We start from the raw sequence: 21,822 nt of genomic DNA, 5'->3' as shown, positions 1-21,822 counted from the left end.
GACCCTGAGACAGACAGACAGCAGCACCTGGAGGAGAGTACAAGAGGAGGACACTGAGACAGGCAGTCAGCAGCACCTAGAGGAGAGTGTGAGAGGAGGAAAGTAGGACAGGCCGTCAGCAGCACGTAGTGGAGATTGTGAGAGGAGGACCCTGTGAAAGGCAGTCAGCAGCACCTAGAGGAAAGTGTGAGAGGATGACCCTGAGACAGGCAGTCAGCAGCACCTAGAGGAGACTGTGAGAGGAGGTAACTAGGATAGGCAGTCAGGAGCACCTAGAGGAATGTGTGAGAGGAGGACCCTGAGACAGGCAGTCAGCAGCACCTAGAGGAGAGTATGAGGGGAGGAAGCTAGGACAGGCCGTCAGTAGCATGTAGAGGAGAGTACAATAGGAGGACCCTGAGACAGGCAGTGAGCAGCACCTAGAGAAAAGTGTGAGAGGTGGACCCTGGGACATGCAGTCAGCAGCACCTAGAGGAGACTGTGAGACGTGGACCCTGGGACATGCAGTCAGCAGCACCTAGAGGAGAATGCGAGAGGCGGGCCCTGGGACAGGCAGTCAGGAACATCTGGATGAGAGTGTGAGAGGAGGACCCTGAGACAGGCAGTCAACAGCACCTAGAGCAGAGTCTAAGAGGAGGATCCTGAAACAGGCAGTCAGCAGCACGTAGTGGAGAGTGTGATAGAAAGACCCTAAGACAGGCAGTCCGTAGCACCTAGAGGAGAGTTTGAGAGAAGGACCTGAGAGTGGCATTCAGCAGCACCTAGAGGGGAATGTGAGAGGACGACCCTGAGACAGGCAGTCAGCAGTTCCTAGAGGAGAGTGTGAGAGGATACCCTAAGACAGGCAATCAGCAGCACTTGGAGGAGAGTGCAAGAGGTGTACCCTGAGACAGGCAGTCAGCAGCACATAGAGGAGAGTGTGGGAGGACGACCCTGAGACAGGCAGTCAGCAGCACCTAGAGGCGAGTACAAGAGGAGGACCCTGAGACAAGCAGTCAGCAGCACCTAGAGGAGAGTACAAGAGGAGGACCCTGAGACAGGCAGTCAGCAGCACCTAGAGAAGAGTGTGAGAAGAGGACCCTAGGACAAGCAGTCAGCAGCACCTGGAGGACATTCTGAGGAGGACCCCGGGACAAGCAGTCAGCAGCACCTAGATGAGAGTGTGAGAGGGGGACCCAGGTACAGGAAGTCAGCAGCACCTAGAGGAATGTGCAAGAGGAGGGTCCTGGTACAGGCAGTCAGCAGCATCTGGAGGAGAGCGCAACAGGAGGACCCTGAGACAGGCAGTTAGCAGCATCTAGAGGAGAGTGCAAGAGGAAGACCCCAGTACAGGAAGTCAGCAGCATCTAGAGCCAAGTGTGAGAGGAGGACCCTGTGACATGCAGTCAGCAGCACCTAGATGAGAGTGTGAGAGGGGGACCCAGGTACAGGAAGTCAGCAGCACCTAGAGGAATGTGCGAGAGAAGGGTCCTGGTACAGGCAGTCAGCAGCATCTGGAGGAGAGCGCAACAGGAGGACCCTGAGACAGGCAGTTAGCAGCATCTAGAGGAGAGTGCAAGAGGAGGACCCCAGTACAGGAAGTCAGCAGCATCTAGAGCCAAGTGCGAGAGGAGGGCCCTGGGACATGCAGTCAGCAGCACCTAGAGGAAAGTGTGAGAGGAGGACCCTGAGACATGCAGTCAGCAGCACCTAGAGGAGAATGTGAGAGCACCCTGAGCCAGGCAGTCAGCAGCACCACATAGAGGAGAGCTTTACTGCTTTTCAATCTCCTTCCTAGCTCCCTAAATTCTGCTTTCAGGACCTCACCACCTTTTGTACCTAAGTCATTTGTACCAATGTGGACCATAATCTCTGGCTGATCACCCACCCCAGTCCCTGACATACTTGACCCTGGTACCAGGGAGGCAACATACCATCCTGGAGCCACATCTACAGCCTCAGAAATGCCTGTCTGTTCCCCTAACTAATGAATCTCCTATTAGTGATGCTCCTCCCCTCTTATTTCTCCCCACCTGTGCAGCAGAGCTGCCTGTGATGCCACAAATTTGGCTCTGACTGCACTCCTCGGAGGAACCAAAACTGTCACCGGTATCCAAAACAGAAAACCGATTGGTGAGAGGATCCCAGGGTCTCCTGCACTTTCTTCCAAATTTTCTTGATCTGTCTGGTTGCCACCCCTTTCTGCCTCCAAACTCTTAAACTGCAGTGTGACCACATGCCTGAGCATGCTGCCACTTAGCTCTCAGCCTCATTGATGTGCCACAGTGACTCCAGCTACCACTCGAGCTCTGAAACCTGGAGCACGAGGTTCTGCAGCTGGAGACACTTCCTGCTCATTTGGTCATCTAGGATACTGGTAGCGTCCACAGCTTCCCACATATTACAAGACACACATTCCACACAACCAAGTTGTCCTGCCGTGGTTTCAATTTACTCCGTTATGTTAACTTTATTTTACTTTGGTTTACTTATACTACTTTACTATACTTGGCCTTGACTTAACTTTATTTCCCTATTGTTTGTGTTTCTTACTTAAATGTAAGTAGCCTCTTCTTTTAAAAATTATGTGTTTTTCTAATTCTCAGTGACTTGATGACACCCCCTGATAGTAGTTTCTCACCAACCAATGAACTTTGTTTCTCCTGTGATGTTAGTTGCTGCTGACTGCCTGTCCCAGGGCCACCTTCTTGCACTCTCCTCTGGGGGCTGCTGACTGCCTGTCCCAGGGTCCTCCTCTCACACTCTCCTCTAGGTGCTGCTGACTGCCTGGTCCAGGGTCCTCCTCTCACACTCTCCTCCAGGTGCTGCTGACTGCCTGTCCCAGGGTCCTCCTCTCACACTCTCCTCTAGGAGGAGGTACAGCACAGATTCACCAGAAAGATACCAGGGCATAAAGGGTTAACTTATGAAGATAGATTGCATAAATATGACTTGTGTTCATTGGGTTTAGAGGCGTGAAGAGTGATCTAACTGAAGTGTTTAAAATGATAAAACGATTTAATGAGGCAGATATATAGGCTGGGATTTAATATGGAGCCGGCAGCCCCACCCTCTAGCTGGAAAGTGGTAGGTGTGTCTGCCTCCGCCGGCTCTGTAGCCCTTGACTGTATTTTACTGTCATCAAGCAATTAGCTGCCTGGAGTCATGGCTTCCATCCCTAAAAGGCACGAAGTCCTGCCTCCAAGAGTCGCTGGCCGATCAGATGGCTAGTGGCTCTCCAGCCCCAACCTCCATTGGGAGCAGTGGGACTGCAGTCAGTCCCCAACCAGGAGCAGTGATGGTGGCTGACCAAAGAAGCAGGTCAGTGTGAAGGGGCTAGTCAGGGCCAGTCTGGCAGACTGGGCCCAGTAAGGGAACAGGGGCAGCCATTGCAAGGCCAAGGGGGTGTTTGGTGGAGAGGGGGGCCCTTTACACTTATGAGGCGGCCTCCATTGGTTGTAGGATATAGCTGGGGCCCTCGCCACAAAGCACAGGCAACTGCCCACCCCTGCTGATGGTAAAATGTCAATGATGGAATGACGGAGGGAAAAGACCATTAAGCGGCCATTAATTGGGCCAAAAGAGATAAAAACAAAAACAAAAAACTGCGGATGCTGGAAATCCAAAACAAAAACAGAATTACCTGGAAAAACTCAACAGGTCTGGCAGCATCGGTGGAGAAGAAAAGAGTTGACATTTCGAGTCCTCATGGCCCTTCAACAGAACTGGGTGAATCCAAGGAGAGGGGTGAAATATAAGCTAGTTTAAGGTAGGTGGGGGTGGTTCTGTTGGGTTGGGGGGAGAGAAGTGGAGGGGGGTGGTGTGGTTGTAGGGACAAGCAAGCAGTGATAGAAGCAGATAATCAAAAGATGTCACAGACAAAAGAACAAAAGAACACAGAGGTGTTGAAGTTGGTGATATTATCTAAATGAATGTGCTAATTAAGAATGGATGGTAGGGCACTCAAGGTACAGCTCTTGTGGGGGTGGGGTAGAAAGGCTAGCAGCGCACCCTACTTACCCCGCCAGCAGTAAAATTCCAGCTTAGGTGGATAGGCGCTAGGCATGGCGACCCCGCGTCCGGGGGATATGTAAAATGCTGTCTGAGACATTATTTCCCATGGTGAAGGAATCAAAACTGAGGGGACATTTTAAAATGAGTGCTAGGCCGTTTAGGAGTGAAATCTAGGAGCAGGTTTTCACACAGAAAGCTGAGGAAATGGATCTCTCTCTCCAAAGGCAGTGGATGCTCAGGATCAACTGAAGCTTTCAAGATTGAAATCGATTAATTTTTGTCAGTAGGTATATCAAGGGACATGAAACAACAGCGGGTGAATGAATCAGTAATGACCGAATTGAATGGCAGAGTTCGGTGGAGGGGCTTAGTGGCCTACTCCTCTTCCTCTGCCTACAAATCTCCAGTGCATCTTTTGGAGAATAGCAAAAACCAGGTCTACTTCTGGAAATAATTGCAAGATCTTTGAGAAAGAGGATGGTCATAAACAACAAAAACAGAATTACCTGGAAAAACTCAGCAGGTCTGGCAGCATCGGCAGAGAAGAAAAGAGTTGACATTTTGAGTCCTCATGACCCTGTTTTGGATTTCCAGCATCCGCAGTTTTTTGTTTTTATCTCTGTGGTCATAAACAATCCAGGAACTCTAATTGCATCTCACCACATGGAAGGTTGAGAAAAATTCAAACACAGACTGATCAGGAAAGATTAGGGCTCTCAAATGATTTAAAAAAAAAATAAAATCCTGATTAATCACTTGATTTAAAATTTTAGTAACAAAGTTATTCTTGATTTTAATCACATATTTTATTCATAGAATCCACCTCATTCAAGTTTGTTTTAGAACTGATGATATTCTTATTGTTATTATTGCACTGAATTTTACAGAAAAAAACACATAAACTAACCTGTTTATTGTGAGCTGCTTCTGTAGGACTTGAATTCAGTTTGACATTGCTACAACCAGGATGGGAGGAGTGCATTGTCTGTCTCTAGTTCCGCTGTTCCACAGGTCACAGCATATATTTAAGTGTTTTTTCTAGCTAGCTACACTGCCAAATATGTGCTTTAACCATGAATCTCAGAATGACCACTCAATAAAAATTAATCAAATAAAATAGAGGAATTCTGCCAAGAGGTTAAAAGTCAATGGTTCAAGGGAAAAGGATAGACGACGGAGTCCTTGAAATGGTGTCTGGGTAATACGGTTGGTCTCTCAGCACTGCTCTGCAAAACAATTGATGACTCTTGCACTATGTTTCAGATGGACTTTGGGGAAAACTTGCAGTCAGTCAATATCAGAATGTAGAGCAACTTTGGAGCAACTTCCATTTACTTTTTGTTTGGACTGGGTCTGGAACTTCAGGAGCCTTGTCTTCTTTAGCTAAGCAGTTGATCCTCCTTGTTTCTTCCCCAAAGCAAAAACCAGCCCACCAGCTTTTAAACACAGTTTCCCAGGCATGGGTTTTTTCAAAGCCATAAACCACCTTGTGTAGGAGTAAACGGGTCTTTTTCCAAATGGCAGGCAGTGACTAGTGGAATACCACAGGGATCAGTGCTGGGACCCAAGTTATTCACAATATATATTAATGATTTAGATGAGGGAACTAAATGTAATATCTCCAAATTTGCAGATGACACAAAGCTGGATGGGAGGGTGAGCTGTGAGGAAGATGCAGAGATGCTTCAGTGTGATTCAGACAAGCTGAGTGAGTGGGAAAATGCATTGCAGATGCAGTATAATATGAATAAATGTGAGGTTATCTACTTTGGTAGCAAAAACAGGAGGGCAGATTATTATCTGAATGGCTGTAAATTGAGAGAGGGGAATAAGCAACGAGACCTGGGTGTCCTCGTACACCAGTCGCTGTAGGTAAACATGCAGGTGCAGCAGGTAGTAAATCAGGCAAATGGTATATTGGCCTTCATAGTCAGAGGATTCGAGTACAGGGGCAGGGATATCTTGCTGCAATTGTACAGGGCCTTGGTGAGACCGCACTCCGAATATTGTGTGCAGTTTTGGTCTCCTTATCTGAGGAAGGATGCTCTTGCAATAGAGGGAGTGCAGTGAAGGTTTATCACACTGATTCCTGGGATGGCGGGACTGACATATGAGGAGAGATTGAGTCGGTTAGGATTATATTTGCTGGAGTTTAGAAGAATGAGGGGGGATCTCATAGAAATCTAAAAAATTCTAACAGGACTAGACGGATTAGATGCAGGAAGGATGTTCCCAATGGTGGGGAGTCCAGAACCAGGGGTCACAGTCTGAGGATACGAGGTAGACCAATTAGGACTGAGATGAGGAGAAATTTCTTCACCCAGAGAGTGGTGAGCCTGTGGAATTCACTATCACAGAAAGTAGTTGAGGCCAAAACATTGTATGTTTCCAAGAAGGAGTTAGATATAGTTCTTGGGGCGAAAGGGATCAAAGGGTATGGGGAGAAAGCAGGAGCAGGGCTATTGAGTTAGATGATCAGCCATGATCATAATGAATGGCAGAGCAGGCTCGAAGGGCCAAATGGCCTACTCCTGCTCCTATTTTTCTATGTTTCTATGTGACCCTTTTGTAAACAGTTCATCAGGGTCAAGATGTTGCCAGCTTCTTTAAAACTGCTTAATTACATTTTCTTGTAAAATGCTGTCTTTTCCAGGAACAGCAGCAACCAAAGTCCTTGCATTAACCCTTTACCAGACAGTTTCTTTTTAAAAACACACAAATTCTTCCAGATGTACTTAGTCTTGGAAGATGAATCATTTTCTTTGATTAAAGTGTTAATGACACTTCCCAGCTTGGAGAAACGAAATGCCACTTTCAAATGCATTCATTACAGGCTGCAAAAAACAAACAAAAATATGAAAACACATCCACACACTCATTCATTCACCCTTTATGCAAAAACTAATACAATTATCCTTGGTATCATTTTGGCTGTTAGAAAATTTGAAGCAAAGTTAAATTCCAGACAAAGCATCAGCAATTACATTATTTTACCTTGCAACATGAACAATCTTTAAGTGATGCAGCTGTGATAATAAATTCCATCAAACTAGTCTGGCATTCAGGTTTTTAAATTTTTCCACAAAGGCTAGGGAGTTGTGATCAGCGTATGCCAGTGTCTCCCTGTATCCATGGCAGACATACACGTCAAAATATTTAAGAGCTAGTAGCAAACCCAGAGGTTCCTTTTCCACTGCAGATTTTTTTTGGTGTCAATTTAGCTTTTTGGAAAAGTATCCCACTGGCTTTTCTATGCCCAATTCATCTTCCTGTAACAGGACTGCGCCGACCCCCCACAACACTAGCATCAATTGCTACTTAGAAGGGTTTAATGAAATTTGGAGCTGTCATCACTAGTTCATTGATCAAAACTGCTTTCAGACTTTCCAAAAGTGCTTGACACCCCCTTGACCACACTACCTTAGCTTTCGTTTGTAACAAGTCCATCAGTGGAACAACTATATTACTGAAATTTGGTAAAACACACACATTTTCAAAAACCTCATGATCTTTCTCTTAGTTTTAGGGGCAGGGAGCTCCACCAATGCCCTGTACTTCTGCTGTTCTTGGCAGCGCTTGTCCTTGCCCTACTATATGTCCAGGGTATGTTAACGGCACTTTCACAAACTCACTTTTGTCAAGGTTTAATACCAAATCATCTGACTGTAGTTTTCTAAACAGAGCTTCCAATTGTTTTAAGTGGCCCTTCCAAGTAACACTATATATTAATACATCATCAATAGAGGAGAGGCAATGGTGTAGTGGTATTGTCACTGGACTAGTAATCCAGAGACCCAGGGTGATGCCATGGCAGATGGTGGAATTTGAATTCAATAAGAGTTTAATAATGACCATGAAACCATTGTCAGTTGTTGTAAAAACCCATCTGGTTCTCTAAACCTGTCATCCTTACCTGGTCTGCCCTATGTATGACTCCAGACCCACAGCAATGTGGTTGATTCTTCAATGTCCTCTGAAATGGCTGAGCAAGCCAATCAGTTGTAACAAACTGCTACAAAGTCACAAAAAAGGAATGAAACTGGATGGATGACCTGGCAATGAAAACAACAACGACCATCCCAGCCCTGTCGACCCTTCCTCACTAACACCTGGGGGCTAGTGCCAAAATTGGGAGTTTTGGCTTCAGAATCATATTCCATAATAATGTCCCAGACTCTGCCATCATCATCCCTGGGTACGTACAGTCCCATCGGCAGGGCAGGTCCAATAGAGGGGGTGGCACAGTGGTATACAGTCAGGAGGGAGTTACTCTGGGAGTCCTCAATATCAACTCTGGACCCCATGAGGTGTCATGGCATCAGATCAAGCATGGGCAAGGAAACCTCCTGCTGATTACCACATACTGCCCTCCCTCAGCTGTTGAGCATCACTTGGAGGAAGCACTGAGGGTGGCAAGAGTGCAGAATGTACTCTGGTGGGGGAACTTCAATGTCCATCACCAAGCGTGGATCAGTAAAACCACTACTGACCGAGCTAGGTGAATCACCAAGAGGGAAAAACATACTTGACCTCATACTCACCAACCTACCAGCCGTAGATGCATCTCTCCATGATAGTATCAGTAGGAGTGACCACCGCACAGTCATAGTGGAGGCAAAGTCCCGCCTTCACACTGAGGATACCCTCCATCATGTTGTGTGGCACTACCACCATGCTAAATGGGATAGATTTCAAACAGATCTAGCAACTCAAGACTGGGCATCCATGAGGCACTGTGGGCCATTAGCAGCAGCAGAATTGTACTCAAACACAATATGTAATCTCATGGCCCATCATGCCCCCCAACCTACCATTAACATCAAGCCAGGGGTTCAATAAAGGGTGCAGGGGGGCATGCCAGGAGCAGCACCAGGCATACCTAAAAATGAGGTGTCAGCCTGGTGAAGCTATAACACAGGACTATTTGCTTGCCAAGCAGCAAGTGATAGACAAAGTTAAGTGATCCCACAACCAACAGATCAGATCTAAGCTCTGCAGTCCTGCCACATCCAATGGTAAATGGTGGTGGACAATTAAACAACTGACTGGACGAGGAGACTTCACAAATATCCCCATCCTCAATGATGGAGGAGTCCAGCACACCAGTGCAAAAGATAAGGCTGAAGCATTTGCTACAATCCTCAGCCAGAAGTGCTAAGTGGATGATCCACCTCGGCCTCCTCTGGAAGCCCCCAACATCACAGATGCCAGTCTTCAGCCAATTTGATTCATTCCACGTGATATCAAGAAATGACTGAAGGCACTGGATACTGCAAAGGCCATGGGCCCTGACAATATTCCATCAATAGTACTGAAGACTTGTGCTCCAGAACTTGCCACGTCACTAGCCAAGCTGTTCCAGTACAGCTACAACATTGGCATCTACCTGGCTATGTGGAAAATTGCCCAGGCATGTCCTGTACACAAAAAGCAGGGCAAATCCATCCTGGACAATTAGCACCCCATAAGACTTCTCTTGATTATCACTAAAGTAATGGAAGGGGTCATCAACAGTGCTATCAGGGGGCACTTGCTTAGCAATAACCTGCTCACAGATGCTCAGTTTGGGTTCCGCCAGGGCCACTCGGCTCTTAACCTCATTGCAGCCTTGGTTCAAAAATGGAAAAAAGAGCTGAACTCCCAAGGTGATGTGAGAGTGACTGCCCTTGACATGAAGGTAGCATTTGACAGAGTGTGGCATCAAGGAGCCCTAACAAAACTGGAGTCAATGGGAATCAGGGGAAAACTCTGCTGGTTGGACTCATACCTAGCATAAAGAAAGATGACTGTGGTTGTTGGAGGTCAGTCATCTCAGCTCCAGGACATCACTGCAGGAGTTCCTCAGGGAACCGAGGCCCAACCATCTTTAGCTGCTTCATCAATGACTTTCCTTCCAGCATAAAGTCAGAAGTGGGGATGTTTGCTGATGATTGCACAATGTTCAGAACTATTCGCGACTCCTCAGATACTGAAGCAGTCTTTGTCCAAGTGCAGCAAAACCTGGACAATATCCAGACTTGGGCTGACAAATGGCAAGTAACATTCACGTCACACAAGTGTCAGGCAATGACCATCCCCAACAAGAAAGAGTCCAACCATAACCCCTCCTGCCACTGAATCCCCCACTATCAACATCCTGGGAGTTACCATTGACCAGATATAGAACTGGACTAGCAATATAAACACTGTGGCAGGTCAGAGTCTAGGAATCTTGTGATGAGTAACTCACCTCCTGACTCCCCAAAGCCTGTCAACCATCTATAAGGCACAAGCCAGGAGTGTAATGGAATACTCTCCACTTACCTGGATGAGTGCAGCTCCAGCAACACTCAAGAAGCTTGGCACCATTCAGGCCATAGCAGTCCATTTGATTGACACCCCACCCACAAACATTCACTCCTTCAACCAGCGATGCACAGCAGGAGCAGTCTGTACCATCTAAAAGATGCATGGCAGAGTCTCACCAAGGCTCCTTAGATAGCACCATCCAAACCCATGACTACTACCATCTACGTGGACACAGGCAACACTACTGCCTGGAAGTTCCCCTCCAAGTCACTCACCATCCTGACTTGGAAATATATCACCGTTCCTTCACTGTCATTGAGTCAGAATCCTGGAACTCCCTCCCTAACTGCACTGTGAGTGTACCTATACCACATGGACTGCAGCGGCTCAAGAAGGCAGCTCACCACCACCTTCTCAAGGGCTACTAGGGATGGCCAATAAATGCTGGCTTAGCCAGCAGTGCCCACATCCCGGGAATGAATATTTAAAAAAATCAAGATAAACCACACAGTTAGGAACACCAGCTACCACTTGGTTCACTATTCTCTGAAAAGTTGCTGGGGCTTTTTTTTAGCCCGAATGGCATTACTTGGGTATTGGAAAAGACCATCTGGTGTGATAAAGATCAATATTTCTTTAGCTCGGGCTGTTAAAGGAATCTGTCAATTTCCCTTCAGCAAATCTACTTTGGTAAGAAACATGACATTGCCAACTCTGTCAACACAGTCTTTCAAATGAGGGTAGGAACCTGCTTTTGTTACTGCATTGACTTTCCTGTAATCTTTCCAGAATCTGGTCGAACCATCTGGTTTAGGTACTAACATGACTGGGGAGATCCAACTGCTTTGCCTGGGTTCAGTTAGGTGATTTTCCAACACATATTCAACCTCTGCTTTCAACTGATGACACGAAAATTGGTGGGGTGGTAAATAGTGAGAAGGACAGCCTTAGATTACGGGAGGATATAGACGGGCTGGTCAGATGGGCTGATCAGTGGGAAACGGAATTTAATCTGGATAAGTGTGAGGTGATGCACTTGGGCAGGACAAACAAGGCACGGGAAAACAAAATGAATGGTAGGACCCTGGGAAGTACTGACAATCAGAGGCACCTTGGTGTGCATGTCCACCAGTCCCTTAAGGTAGCGGGACAGGTAGATAAGGTGATTAAGAAGGCATATGGGATACTTGCCTTTATTAGCTGAGGCTTAGAATATAACAGCAGGGAGGTTACGCTAGAACTGTATAAACCACTGGTTAGGCCACAGCTAGAGTATTGTGTGCAGTTCTGGAATCTGCATTATAGGAAGAATGTGATTGCACTAGAGAGAGTGCAGAGGAAATTTACCAGGATGTTGCCTGGGCTGGAGAGTTTTAGTTGTGAGGAGAGATTGGGTAGCCTGAGGTTATTTTCCCTGGAGCAGAAGAGATTGAGCAGGGACATGATTGAGGTTTATAAAATTATGAGAGGCATAGATAGGGTAGACAGGAAGGAACTTTTCCCCTTGGTGAAGGGATCAATAACCAGGGAGCATAGATTTAAGGCCAGGGGCAGGAGGTTTAGAGGATATGTGAGAGAGAATTTTTTCACCCAGAGGGCTGTGGGAATCTGGAACTCACTGCCTGAAAGAGTAGTAGAGGCAGAAACCCTCAAAACATTTAAGAAGTATTTGGATGTGCACTTACGATGCCATGGCATACAAGGCTATGGTCCTAGTGCTGGAAAATGGGAATAGAATAGTTAGGTACTTGTTTGGCCAGCACAGACTTGATGGGCTGAAGGGCCTTTTTATGTGCTGTACCCCTCTATGACTATATGACTCTATGACTGAGCCTGTTTCTCTAGCCATAAATGATAAAATGCTGTTCTATAGGAAAGGATTCTCCTACATTCACATCATGTATGCCTAAGGCTGTACATCCTGGTTTGTCCCTACAGACTCCTTTAAAGGCTGTGAGAAGCCTTGTTAGGTCATCTTGTTGGTCTGCATCTAAAAATGAAAGCATGGTGTCCAATCTCTCTAATAGTTCAGTATTAGCTAACCAGATAGTAGAAGGTTCAATCTGAGAATTGTCTAGGCCTCTTTCTGCCTCGTCCTCTTTCGTCCTCCACTGTCCTTATCACCAGACATACCTGTACTGGCTTATCCTCCTCCCAGTAGTGATATCTTCCACCCAGCAGCCGATCCTTTTTCCCGCAATCTGGGGTGTCAATCAAATAATTAACTGTATCAATCCTTTTGACTACCTTATAAGGACCACTGAACTGTGCTTTTAACGGTTCACCCTGTAAAGGCAGTAATACTAACACTTCATCCCCTGGTTGAAAGGTTTGGGTCTCGGCTTGTCTGCCCATATATTCATGGCTGTTTGGGAAGCTTTAAGGTTTTGCTGAGCCACATTGCAGACACTATGAGCTACTCCTTAAAACCAGGTAGATAATCTACCATGGATTATTAGTCTCTCTGTCTCAAAACTTTTCTCTGATTAGTTTCAGGGAATCTCTCACCTCATGTCCATAAACTAACACAAAAGAACTAAAACCAGTAGACTCATGAGGTGTCTCCCTACTGGCAAACAAAGGAAATTCTAATCCCTTGTCACAATCATGTCATGACAATATGCCCTAATCTTCGTTTTGAAGGCCTGATGATATTGTTCTAAAGCTCCTTGAGTTTGTGGGTGGTGTGCTGAGAGCTTTAACTGTCTGATCCACAGGCTACTCATAACTTCCTGCAAAATGATAGACATGAAACTAGAACCTTGATCTGACTGGTCCTCAATCAGTAATCCATATCAAGTGAAGAATTGGGTTAATTTCTCTACCACTACCTTGGCAGAAATTGTTCTCAAGGGAATATCTTCTGGGTAGCCATATCCAAAATAGTGAGTATATATTGGTGTCCTGCTTTTGTATTTGGAAAAGATTACACAGTCTACAACCCCCTACCAAATGGTTCTCCAAAAATTGGCATGGGAATTAATGGTTCCGGTTTGGTCACAGGTTGTGCTTTTCCCACAATCTGGCATGTATGACACGATTTACAAAACTTCTAGGTCATCGTGAAGACCTGGTCAGTATAAGTGCCGACTTACACTTACTTGGATCTTCGGATCCATACATGTTCTGCCATAGAAATTTCATGAGATATCCTTACTAGTTTCTGACGATATTTGGTTGGTACCACTAGCTGATGAACCACCATCCAATCTTCATTAGCAGGTCTGTGAGAAGGTTTCCACTTCCTCATCAAAATCCTATTTTTAACATATAGCATTCTGAAAATCCTTGTGCTTCAGCTCTGGTTAGATCCAATTGTGCCACTTTACTTAACCCCGGATTGGCTTGCTGCCTTCATCAGAGAAGGCTTAGTGAACATTACCTTCGGATTATCCAAATTCCCAAAGAAAGTTTCAGATAGCCAAATATCTGTTTGTGGTGCCAATTTTACCTCCTGCAATGGAACTTGTTTAACCATTGCTCAGGTCACTACACAAGAAGGAAAAACTCCTGGAACCTTTTCCTGCAACTGCTCTGGTTCCTGGACTTCACTCTAAACATCCTAACTCATACTGTGACACATGCACCGAATAGAAAATAGAGGAATTCTGCCAAGAGTTTAAAAGTCAGCGGCTTGAGGGAAAAGGATAGATGATGGAATTCTTGAAATGGTGTCCAGGTTATACAGTTGGTCCCTCTGCGAAACAATCGATGACTCTTGCACTACGTTCCAGGCAGATTTCGGGGAAAACTTGTAGTCAGTCGATTTCAGAATGTGGAGCAACTTCAGAGGAGCTTCCATTCACTTTTTGCTTTGGACTGGTCGAGAGCTTCATGAGCTGCTGGCTTCTTTCCCCAAGCCGGTCATCTTTCTTATTTCCCCCTAAACAAACCAGTCTACCAGCTTTTAAACACTCTTCTCAAGGGATGGTTTCTATCAAAGCCATAAACCACCATGTGACTCTTTTGTAAACAGTCCGCCAGGGTCAAGAGATTTCCAGCTTCTTTTAAAACTGCTTAGTTACCTTTTCTTGTAAAATGCTTTCTTTTCCAGGAACAGCAGCAACCAGAGGCCTTGAAATAACCCTTTAAGGGACAGTGTCTTTTAGAAAACACAAGTTCTTCCAGAAAGTTTTTAGTCATTGAAGATGAACCATTTTCTGTAATTAAAGCACTCATGACAATACATGCAATTGATTTTCTATCCAATGAGCTGAGACAACTTTGAAAAATGAATTGCTCATTCACAGTTCCTTTAATTTTACTATTTCACTCATTAATAGAACCGTAGAAAAGTTGCAGCACAGAAGGAGGCCATTTGGCCCATCTTGTCCATGCCAGCCCAAGGATACTCAGGTGCCCTTTCTAATTCCACTTTCCTGCACCCAGCCCATAGCCCTGCACTTAAGGTGCAGATCCAAGTACTTTTAAAAAGAGTTTAGAGTTTCTGCCTCTACCACCAACTTGGGCAGCAAATTCCAGACACCCACTACCCTCTGCATTAAAAAGTTCTTCCTCATGTCCCGCCTACACTTTCTGCCACTTATTTTGAATCTATGTCCCCTGGTTCTAGAATTCTCCATCAAGGGAAGCAATTTTATCCTGTCCACTCTATCTATTCCCCTCATAATTTTGTACACCTCAATCAAGTCACCTCTCAGCCTTCTTTGTTCTAAGGAAAATAACCCCGCCTATCCAATCTCTCCTCATAGCTACACTTTTCTAACCCTGGCAACATTCTAGTAAACCTCCTCTGTGCTCTCTCCAGAGCTACTACACCCTTCCTGTAATGTGGTGAACAGAACTGCACACAATACTCCAGTTGTGGCCTCACCACTGTTTTATACAATTCCAACATTATATCCTTACTTTTATATTCTATACCACTGCCAATGAAGGAGAGCATTCCATATGCCTTCTTTAGAACCTTGTCTACTTGAACTGCTGCCTTCAGGGACCTGTGTACTTGTACACCAAGATCTCGCACTTCATCTACCCCTCTTAGTATATTCCCATTTATTGTGTAATCCCTGTAATTGTTTGACCTCCCTAAATGTATGACCTCACACTTCTCTATGCTAAAATCCATCTGCCACTTTACCGCCCACTCCACCAACCCATTTATATTGTTTTGGAGATTATGGCTATCCTCTACACTACCCACTACTCAGCCAATCTTTGTGTCATCTGCAAATTTCCCAATCGTGCCCCCCACATTCACATCCAAATTGTTAATATATAACACAAACAGCAAGGGTCCCAACACCGAGCCCCGTGGAACACCACTTGAGACAACTTTCTATTCGCAAGGGCATCCATCGACCATTACTCTTTGTTTCCTGTTACAAAGCCAACCTTTCATCCAGTTTGCCACATTACCCTGAATCCCATGGGCTTTTACATTCCTGACCAATCTGCCATGTGGGACCTTGTCAAATGCCTTGCTAAAATCCATGTACACAACATCCACTGCACTACCTTCATCAACTCTTCTTGTCACTTCCTCAAAGAATTCAATCAAATTTGTGAGGCAAGACCTTCCTTTAACAAATCCATGCTGACCATCCCTGACTAGACCATGCCTTTCCACATGACAGTTAATCCTATTTCTCAGGATTGATTCTATTAATTTGCTCACCACCGATGTAAGACTAACTGGCCTGTAATTGTTTGGCATTTCCTTTGATCCCTTTTTAAACAATAGAACTATGTTTGCATTTCTCCCGTCCTCCAGTACCTCCCCTGTATCTCGTGAAGATTGGAATATCATCCTCAGAGCATCTGCTATCTCCTCCCTGACTCCCTTCAGCAGCCTCGGAAACAATCCATCTGGCCCTGGTGACTTATCAACTTTCAAGTATTTCAACCCTTCGAGTACTTCCCCTCCCTTTATGACTATCCGGTTCAAAATCTCGCAGTGTTCCTCCTGGACTACTATATCTACATCCTCCCTTTCCTTTGTAAACACGGAGTCAAAATATTCATTCAAAACCCTTCCCACAGCCTCTGCATCTACACACAAGTTTCCATCTTCATCTGTGATAGGTCCCACTTTTTGCTTAACTAACCTTTTAGCATTAATATATTGGTAAAACATCTTTGCGTTATCTTTAACTTTACTTGCTAATCTTTTTTCATGCCCTTTCTTTGATTTCCTTATTTCCTTTTTCACTTGTCCCTGCACTTCCTATATTTGTCTAGGCTATCTGCAGTGCTTAGTTCTTTGTGCCAATCGTACGTTTTCTTTTCCTGTTTGGTTTTCCCCTGTATTCCTCCAGACAACCAGGGGGGTCTAGATTTGACAGTACCACTCTTATTTTTGTAGGGGACATGTTTACTTTGTACAATTAGGATCTCGCTTTTTAGTGCTTCCCATTGGTTTTCCACTGTTTTATCCTCCAGCAGTGCTGTCCAGTCCACCTCAGCCAGTCCCTTCTCATTTAAGCAAAATTTGCCTTCCCCCAGTTCAAGACTTTTACTCCTGCCTTACCTCTGTCCACTTCCATGGTAATGCTAAATCTAACTGAATTGTGGTCACTGTTCCCAATATGGTCACCAACTGTCACTTCACCCAATTGCCCTTCTTCCTTCCCCAAGACTAGGTCTAGAATTGCATCTCCTAATGTGTGCGATCTTGCTGAAGTGGGGCATTGCACAGCAGAAACCTTTTGTTAGACTTTTTTCCTGCATCCTTTATCCTTGCTGAAAGTGGAAGTAGATATTTTTTTATTATTCATTCATGGGATATGGGCGTCACTGGCTGGGCCAACATTTATTGTCCATCCCCAATTGCCCTTGTTCAGAGGGCATTTAAAAGTCAACCACATTGCCGTGGGTCTGGAGTCACATGTAGACTAGATCAGGTAATGATGACAGATTTCCTTCCTAATGGACATTAGTGAACCAGATGGGTTTTTATGAGAATCAGCAATGATTTTGTGGTCATCATCAGGCCTTTTAATTACAATTTTTTTAAAGATAACAGCCTAGTGTGCCCAAAGGAGCAACTGGGACTTGAATTGACAAAACTAATTTGCTTAGCCAATAAAATTGGAGGATTGAGATAAAACAGGGGGATGACAAAGAATTAAAGATAATGAATTTAAGTCAATTCAGAAACATAAAGAGAGGCGAATAAAGTTTTGATTAAAAGAGAGAGGGAAAAGGGGCAATGGGATTAAGACTCATTTCAGAGAATGTGCAGAGTCATATTAGACTCAAAACTTTAACTCTGTCTCTCTCTCTCTCCATAGGTGCTGTCAGACCTGCTGAGTTTTTCTGGTACTTTCTGTTTTATTTCAGATTTCCAGCATCTGCAGTACTTTGCTTTTACTTCTTGAGTTTATAATCTTGGCTGATTCCCCAATGCAGCACTGAGGCAGTGCTGCACTGTTGAGGGTGCTGTCTTTTGAACGTAAACAATATTCCACGGCACTATTTTGAAAATCAGCAGGGAGTTATCCCTGATGTCCCAGCCAATATTTATCCCTCAACCAATGTCACTAAAAACAGATTTTCTGGTCATTATCACATGAATGTAGAAATTTGCTGTGTGCATATTGGCTGTCACACGACCACTCTTTAAAAATATTTCATTGGCTGAAAAGTGCTCTGGGGTGTCCTGAGGTTGTGAAAGGCATTATATGAATGGGAGTCTTTCTTTTGTTCGTCTTTAACATTTGGACAGAGTATTTCAGACCCTTCTTATTGGATCTTCATAAGTGCAAGTGACTTGCATGTTTCCCTTCCAGAACATGTATATTATAGAGTTGTTTCAGATAGAAAAGCAGAACAAAAATGATTCCTGGCTGAAAAGAGTACATGTTTGTATCTTGGATTGCAAGGGATGTCTGTGCTGAAACCAGAGTTACTGTTATTCGCCATGGCCATTTCCCCTGAGCGTCATCACCAGAGTCACTTGTGACCGCACAGAGAACCTGATCTATAGAAGCTGCTGATTACATTGAATTACATTTTGTTAACTGCAGGCACATAGGTTTTAAACCCAATAGGTCCACATTTATTTATGCTCCACAGGAGCTTTCTCCCAACCTACTTCGCCTAAACCTACTTTCCAATGAGTTTTTCCAGTGAGTTCTCTGGAAACCTACCAATGCTGTCATTTCAGCCTTCCAACTGAACAACTGAAAGGCCAAGGAAGCACTTCATGTCCAATCCTGTGGCCGGCCACTCATCTGTGACCCAATCCTAGAATACCTTGGCGTCACTCTTGACTGTACATTGACCTACCAACAACACCTCCAGAACATTGGAGACAAGGTCAAGATTAGAATGAATTTTGTACAGAATCTGGCGGCTACCACCAGAAGCAGAGCGAATGCACCAAGCGCTGCTTCTCTCACCCTGGTCTACCCAACTGCAGAGTGCTGCTGCTCAACCCGGCACAGGAGCTGCCACATAAACCTGGTAGATATCCACAAAGGTTATTTCTGGAATGTTGAGACCAACACCACTCGAATGGCTTCCCATGCAAGCACATATTGAACCTCCTAACATGTGCAGGGAATTCATCAAAAGAATGCCATTGGCTGATAGCTAACGGAGCACTCCCATAGACATAGAATCACAATAAAAACCCCTTGCAGCCACCTGAAACCCTGTAACCCCTACCGGAACACACTCAGCACCCTATAAACTGATGACAGACTTTCCTCTTGATAGTGTACCTCCTGGTTGACGGCAAACATAACCAGCTGAGTGATGAAGTCCAGATTTCAACCTCCCATGGAAAATCAGGATAACTCTGAAGCACTTAAGAACAGGCCAGGAAAGATGTGGTCAGTTTGTGCTTGTGGGTATTGAAGTCAGACCATTGGCCACATACTGAACTTCGGCCCTGAGAGATCCATTCCTGATGGCATCTCAACCATTCACACTGCGCCAGCTGAAGCTATTGAATAGATTGTTAACCTCGACATGAAACTATAACTACTCCCCAGCCCTATGATATATAATCCTATTAGTATATTCTTCCATTCCTTTCAACCTCATCTCCTACCTAGCTTTCTCTTAAATACATTTATGTTAATCGCCTCAATCACTCCATGTGGTAGCGAGTTCCACGTCTAACTACTGCCTGGGAAAGGAGTTTCTCATGAATTCCCAATTGGATTTATTAGTGGCTATCTTATATTCCTGGCTCCTTGTTTGACATTCCTAACAAGTGGAAACATTTTCTCTATGTCTTCTCCATCAAAACCCTTCGTAATTTTAAAGACCTTTAGTGGATCACATCTCAGCCTTTTCGTTTCCTGGCCATCCAGTAACTCATGATAGCTATAACATCCCAGTTCTGGTATGATCCTCATAGATAATTTTCTAAGGAAGTAAAGGCAGACAGAGCAAAAGACAGACTTCCATTTCGATAGTGCCTTTCATAACCACAGACACCCTAAGCATTTTAGGGACAATGAAATACTTTTGAAGTGTAGTCACTGTTGTACTGTAATGCTTTCTTTCTTCTAAATTTTTTTCACATCTCTGCCACTACTTCTATATACATTTTACATAATGCTGTCCCTATTCTATATGTACCAAGACCTCCACTTTATTCTACTGCTCCCACCATTACCTTATGATGTGATACTGAGCCAAAGAAATGAAAAAGATCCCAGGTTTAATTCTTGATGAGCCCAGTTAGTTGAGCTGCAGTAATAAAGGTGGATAGCATTTAAAAACAAGTATATGTTTATTTATTCACCAGTTTGAGCTCTGAATGTTGATGGGTGTAGAGGATGTAAGAGACTGTCACCTGGCTAAATCAGGATTTTTTGACTCGGCAGTGGCTGATGTTACAAGGGCCTGTGCTGATGCATCCAATTTACAGCGAGACCCATTTTGGGTGGGATTTTCCACTCTCGCCCATGGCAGGTGCCATGGCGGGCAGGAGCAGGAAATATTGCAGGAGAGAAAAAAACCAGTTTGCCGTCAGCGTAAAATCAGGTTGTGGCCCTTCGCTCCAGACCTCACTGGCCGTGTACGTTTCCCACAGCGCCATGCCAGCGGCACCATTTAAATACATTTCATGAATGTAATGAATACACATTATAAAGGACGCTCACTAGAGACAACCCCTGTCATCACCACCACCACACCACGCCCCCAATGCTGGATTAATAGAGCACACCGGCGTCTAATTAGACTGGTGTGTTTCACAACTGTATATAAGCAATATGCACCTGGCAATGAGCACTTCACTAGTGACTTTGTGGTTTGTTCGTGCAGCGTGTGCATCACATCAGACTCCAAGTCAGGCTTTGCACCCAGCACCACAGCACTTCCAGGGCGTTTTCAGAGGCAAGGATCTATGTATTGGGTCAGTGGTAAGATTGGGGTGGCTTGTAATTTGCTGCAGGGCAAGGGGATGACTGGGCTGGGAAAGACCAGATAGAGGTAAGGGAAGGGGCTGCAGGACAAGGGCTCGACTGGTGTGTGTGGGGAAAACTGAGAAAGATTGCAGTCAAACACATGGTTGGTGGGAGTGTAGAGGGCAAGCATCCTCTGGGCCACAATGGGGCAGAGCTTCTTACAGAAGAACATAAGCGGGTTGAGACCAGAATGTGAGGACTGCAGAGTGAAGAAACGCTTCAGTTTACATTGCTGAGCTTGCAAAAACTGTCCTTCTCCCAGTCCAGGGAGGGGGAGGACATGTCAGTCCAGTCTCAGTCGTACCCAACATGTTGTGTGCGGGTTGTGGCCGTAACATCACATGCGTCGGTCTGGGAGGTCTCTGGCATAATACTGACTGCAGATGGCACACTCACAGCCACAGTCGGTCTCTGCAGCCTTTGGATTTGGAAAAGGTAGTTGGGGGCACTCGGTGGTCTTTGAATGGGGTGGGGGTGGGAGGTCTCTAATTGTCATTGTGCAATAGGCCTCAAGATGGGGAGGGGACAAGGTCCACATGGGTCATAGGCACATCCACCTCAAATGATTCGGGCGTCGTACAGGGAGAAGCCACCACCATCACAATGGGGTTAAGTGTTAGAGGGGGAGGGCCGAGAATTATGAGAGGGAGGGAAATCTGAACGTGATGCTTCTCCAGGATGATGGGAGGGGTTTCCATACTCACACTGTGAGGGTCCAAGTTGGCCTGGTAGTAAAACCTCAGCCCCACCAACTTGAAACCTAAAGCAATGACACTGCAGAAGACAAAACTGAGAAATAACTCTGGTGGGGAGAGCTCTGAGGACTTTGCAGAGGAGCACTGCATTGCACTGGGGGAGCTGATTAAAGGGACACTCAACTGAACTATGCATAACTAAATGAGGAAAGATGCACAGCTGAGAAATGTTAGGAGCCTTTCATTGACAATGTGGGGAATCAGTACAGTTAAACAATAAAGCTCACTCAGGTGAGACTAATCCTGCCACTAATCGACCTCTTTATCATAACCCCTCATTCCAAGGGTGGAAATACTCCGAAGTGATAATGAAGTCAAGAGCGAGAGGGCGACTGGACAAGCTGCTGACGCATGTTAAAAGCAGGACTTCAGAGTCTTGGCCCTGGCAGGTTCACCCG

The sequence above is a fragment of the Carcharodon carcharias genome, chromosome 2, assembly GCF_017639515.1.
Source record: "Carcharodon carcharias isolate sCarCar2 chromosome 2, sCarCar2.pri, whole genome shotgun sequence".
Classification (NCBI taxonomy): domain Eukaryota; kingdom Metazoa; phylum Chordata; class Chondrichthyes; order Lamniformes; family Lamnidae; genus Carcharodon; species Carcharodon carcharias.
The sequence above is the reverse complement of the archived record's forward strand: the minus strand, read 5'-3'. Positions refer to the sequence as shown.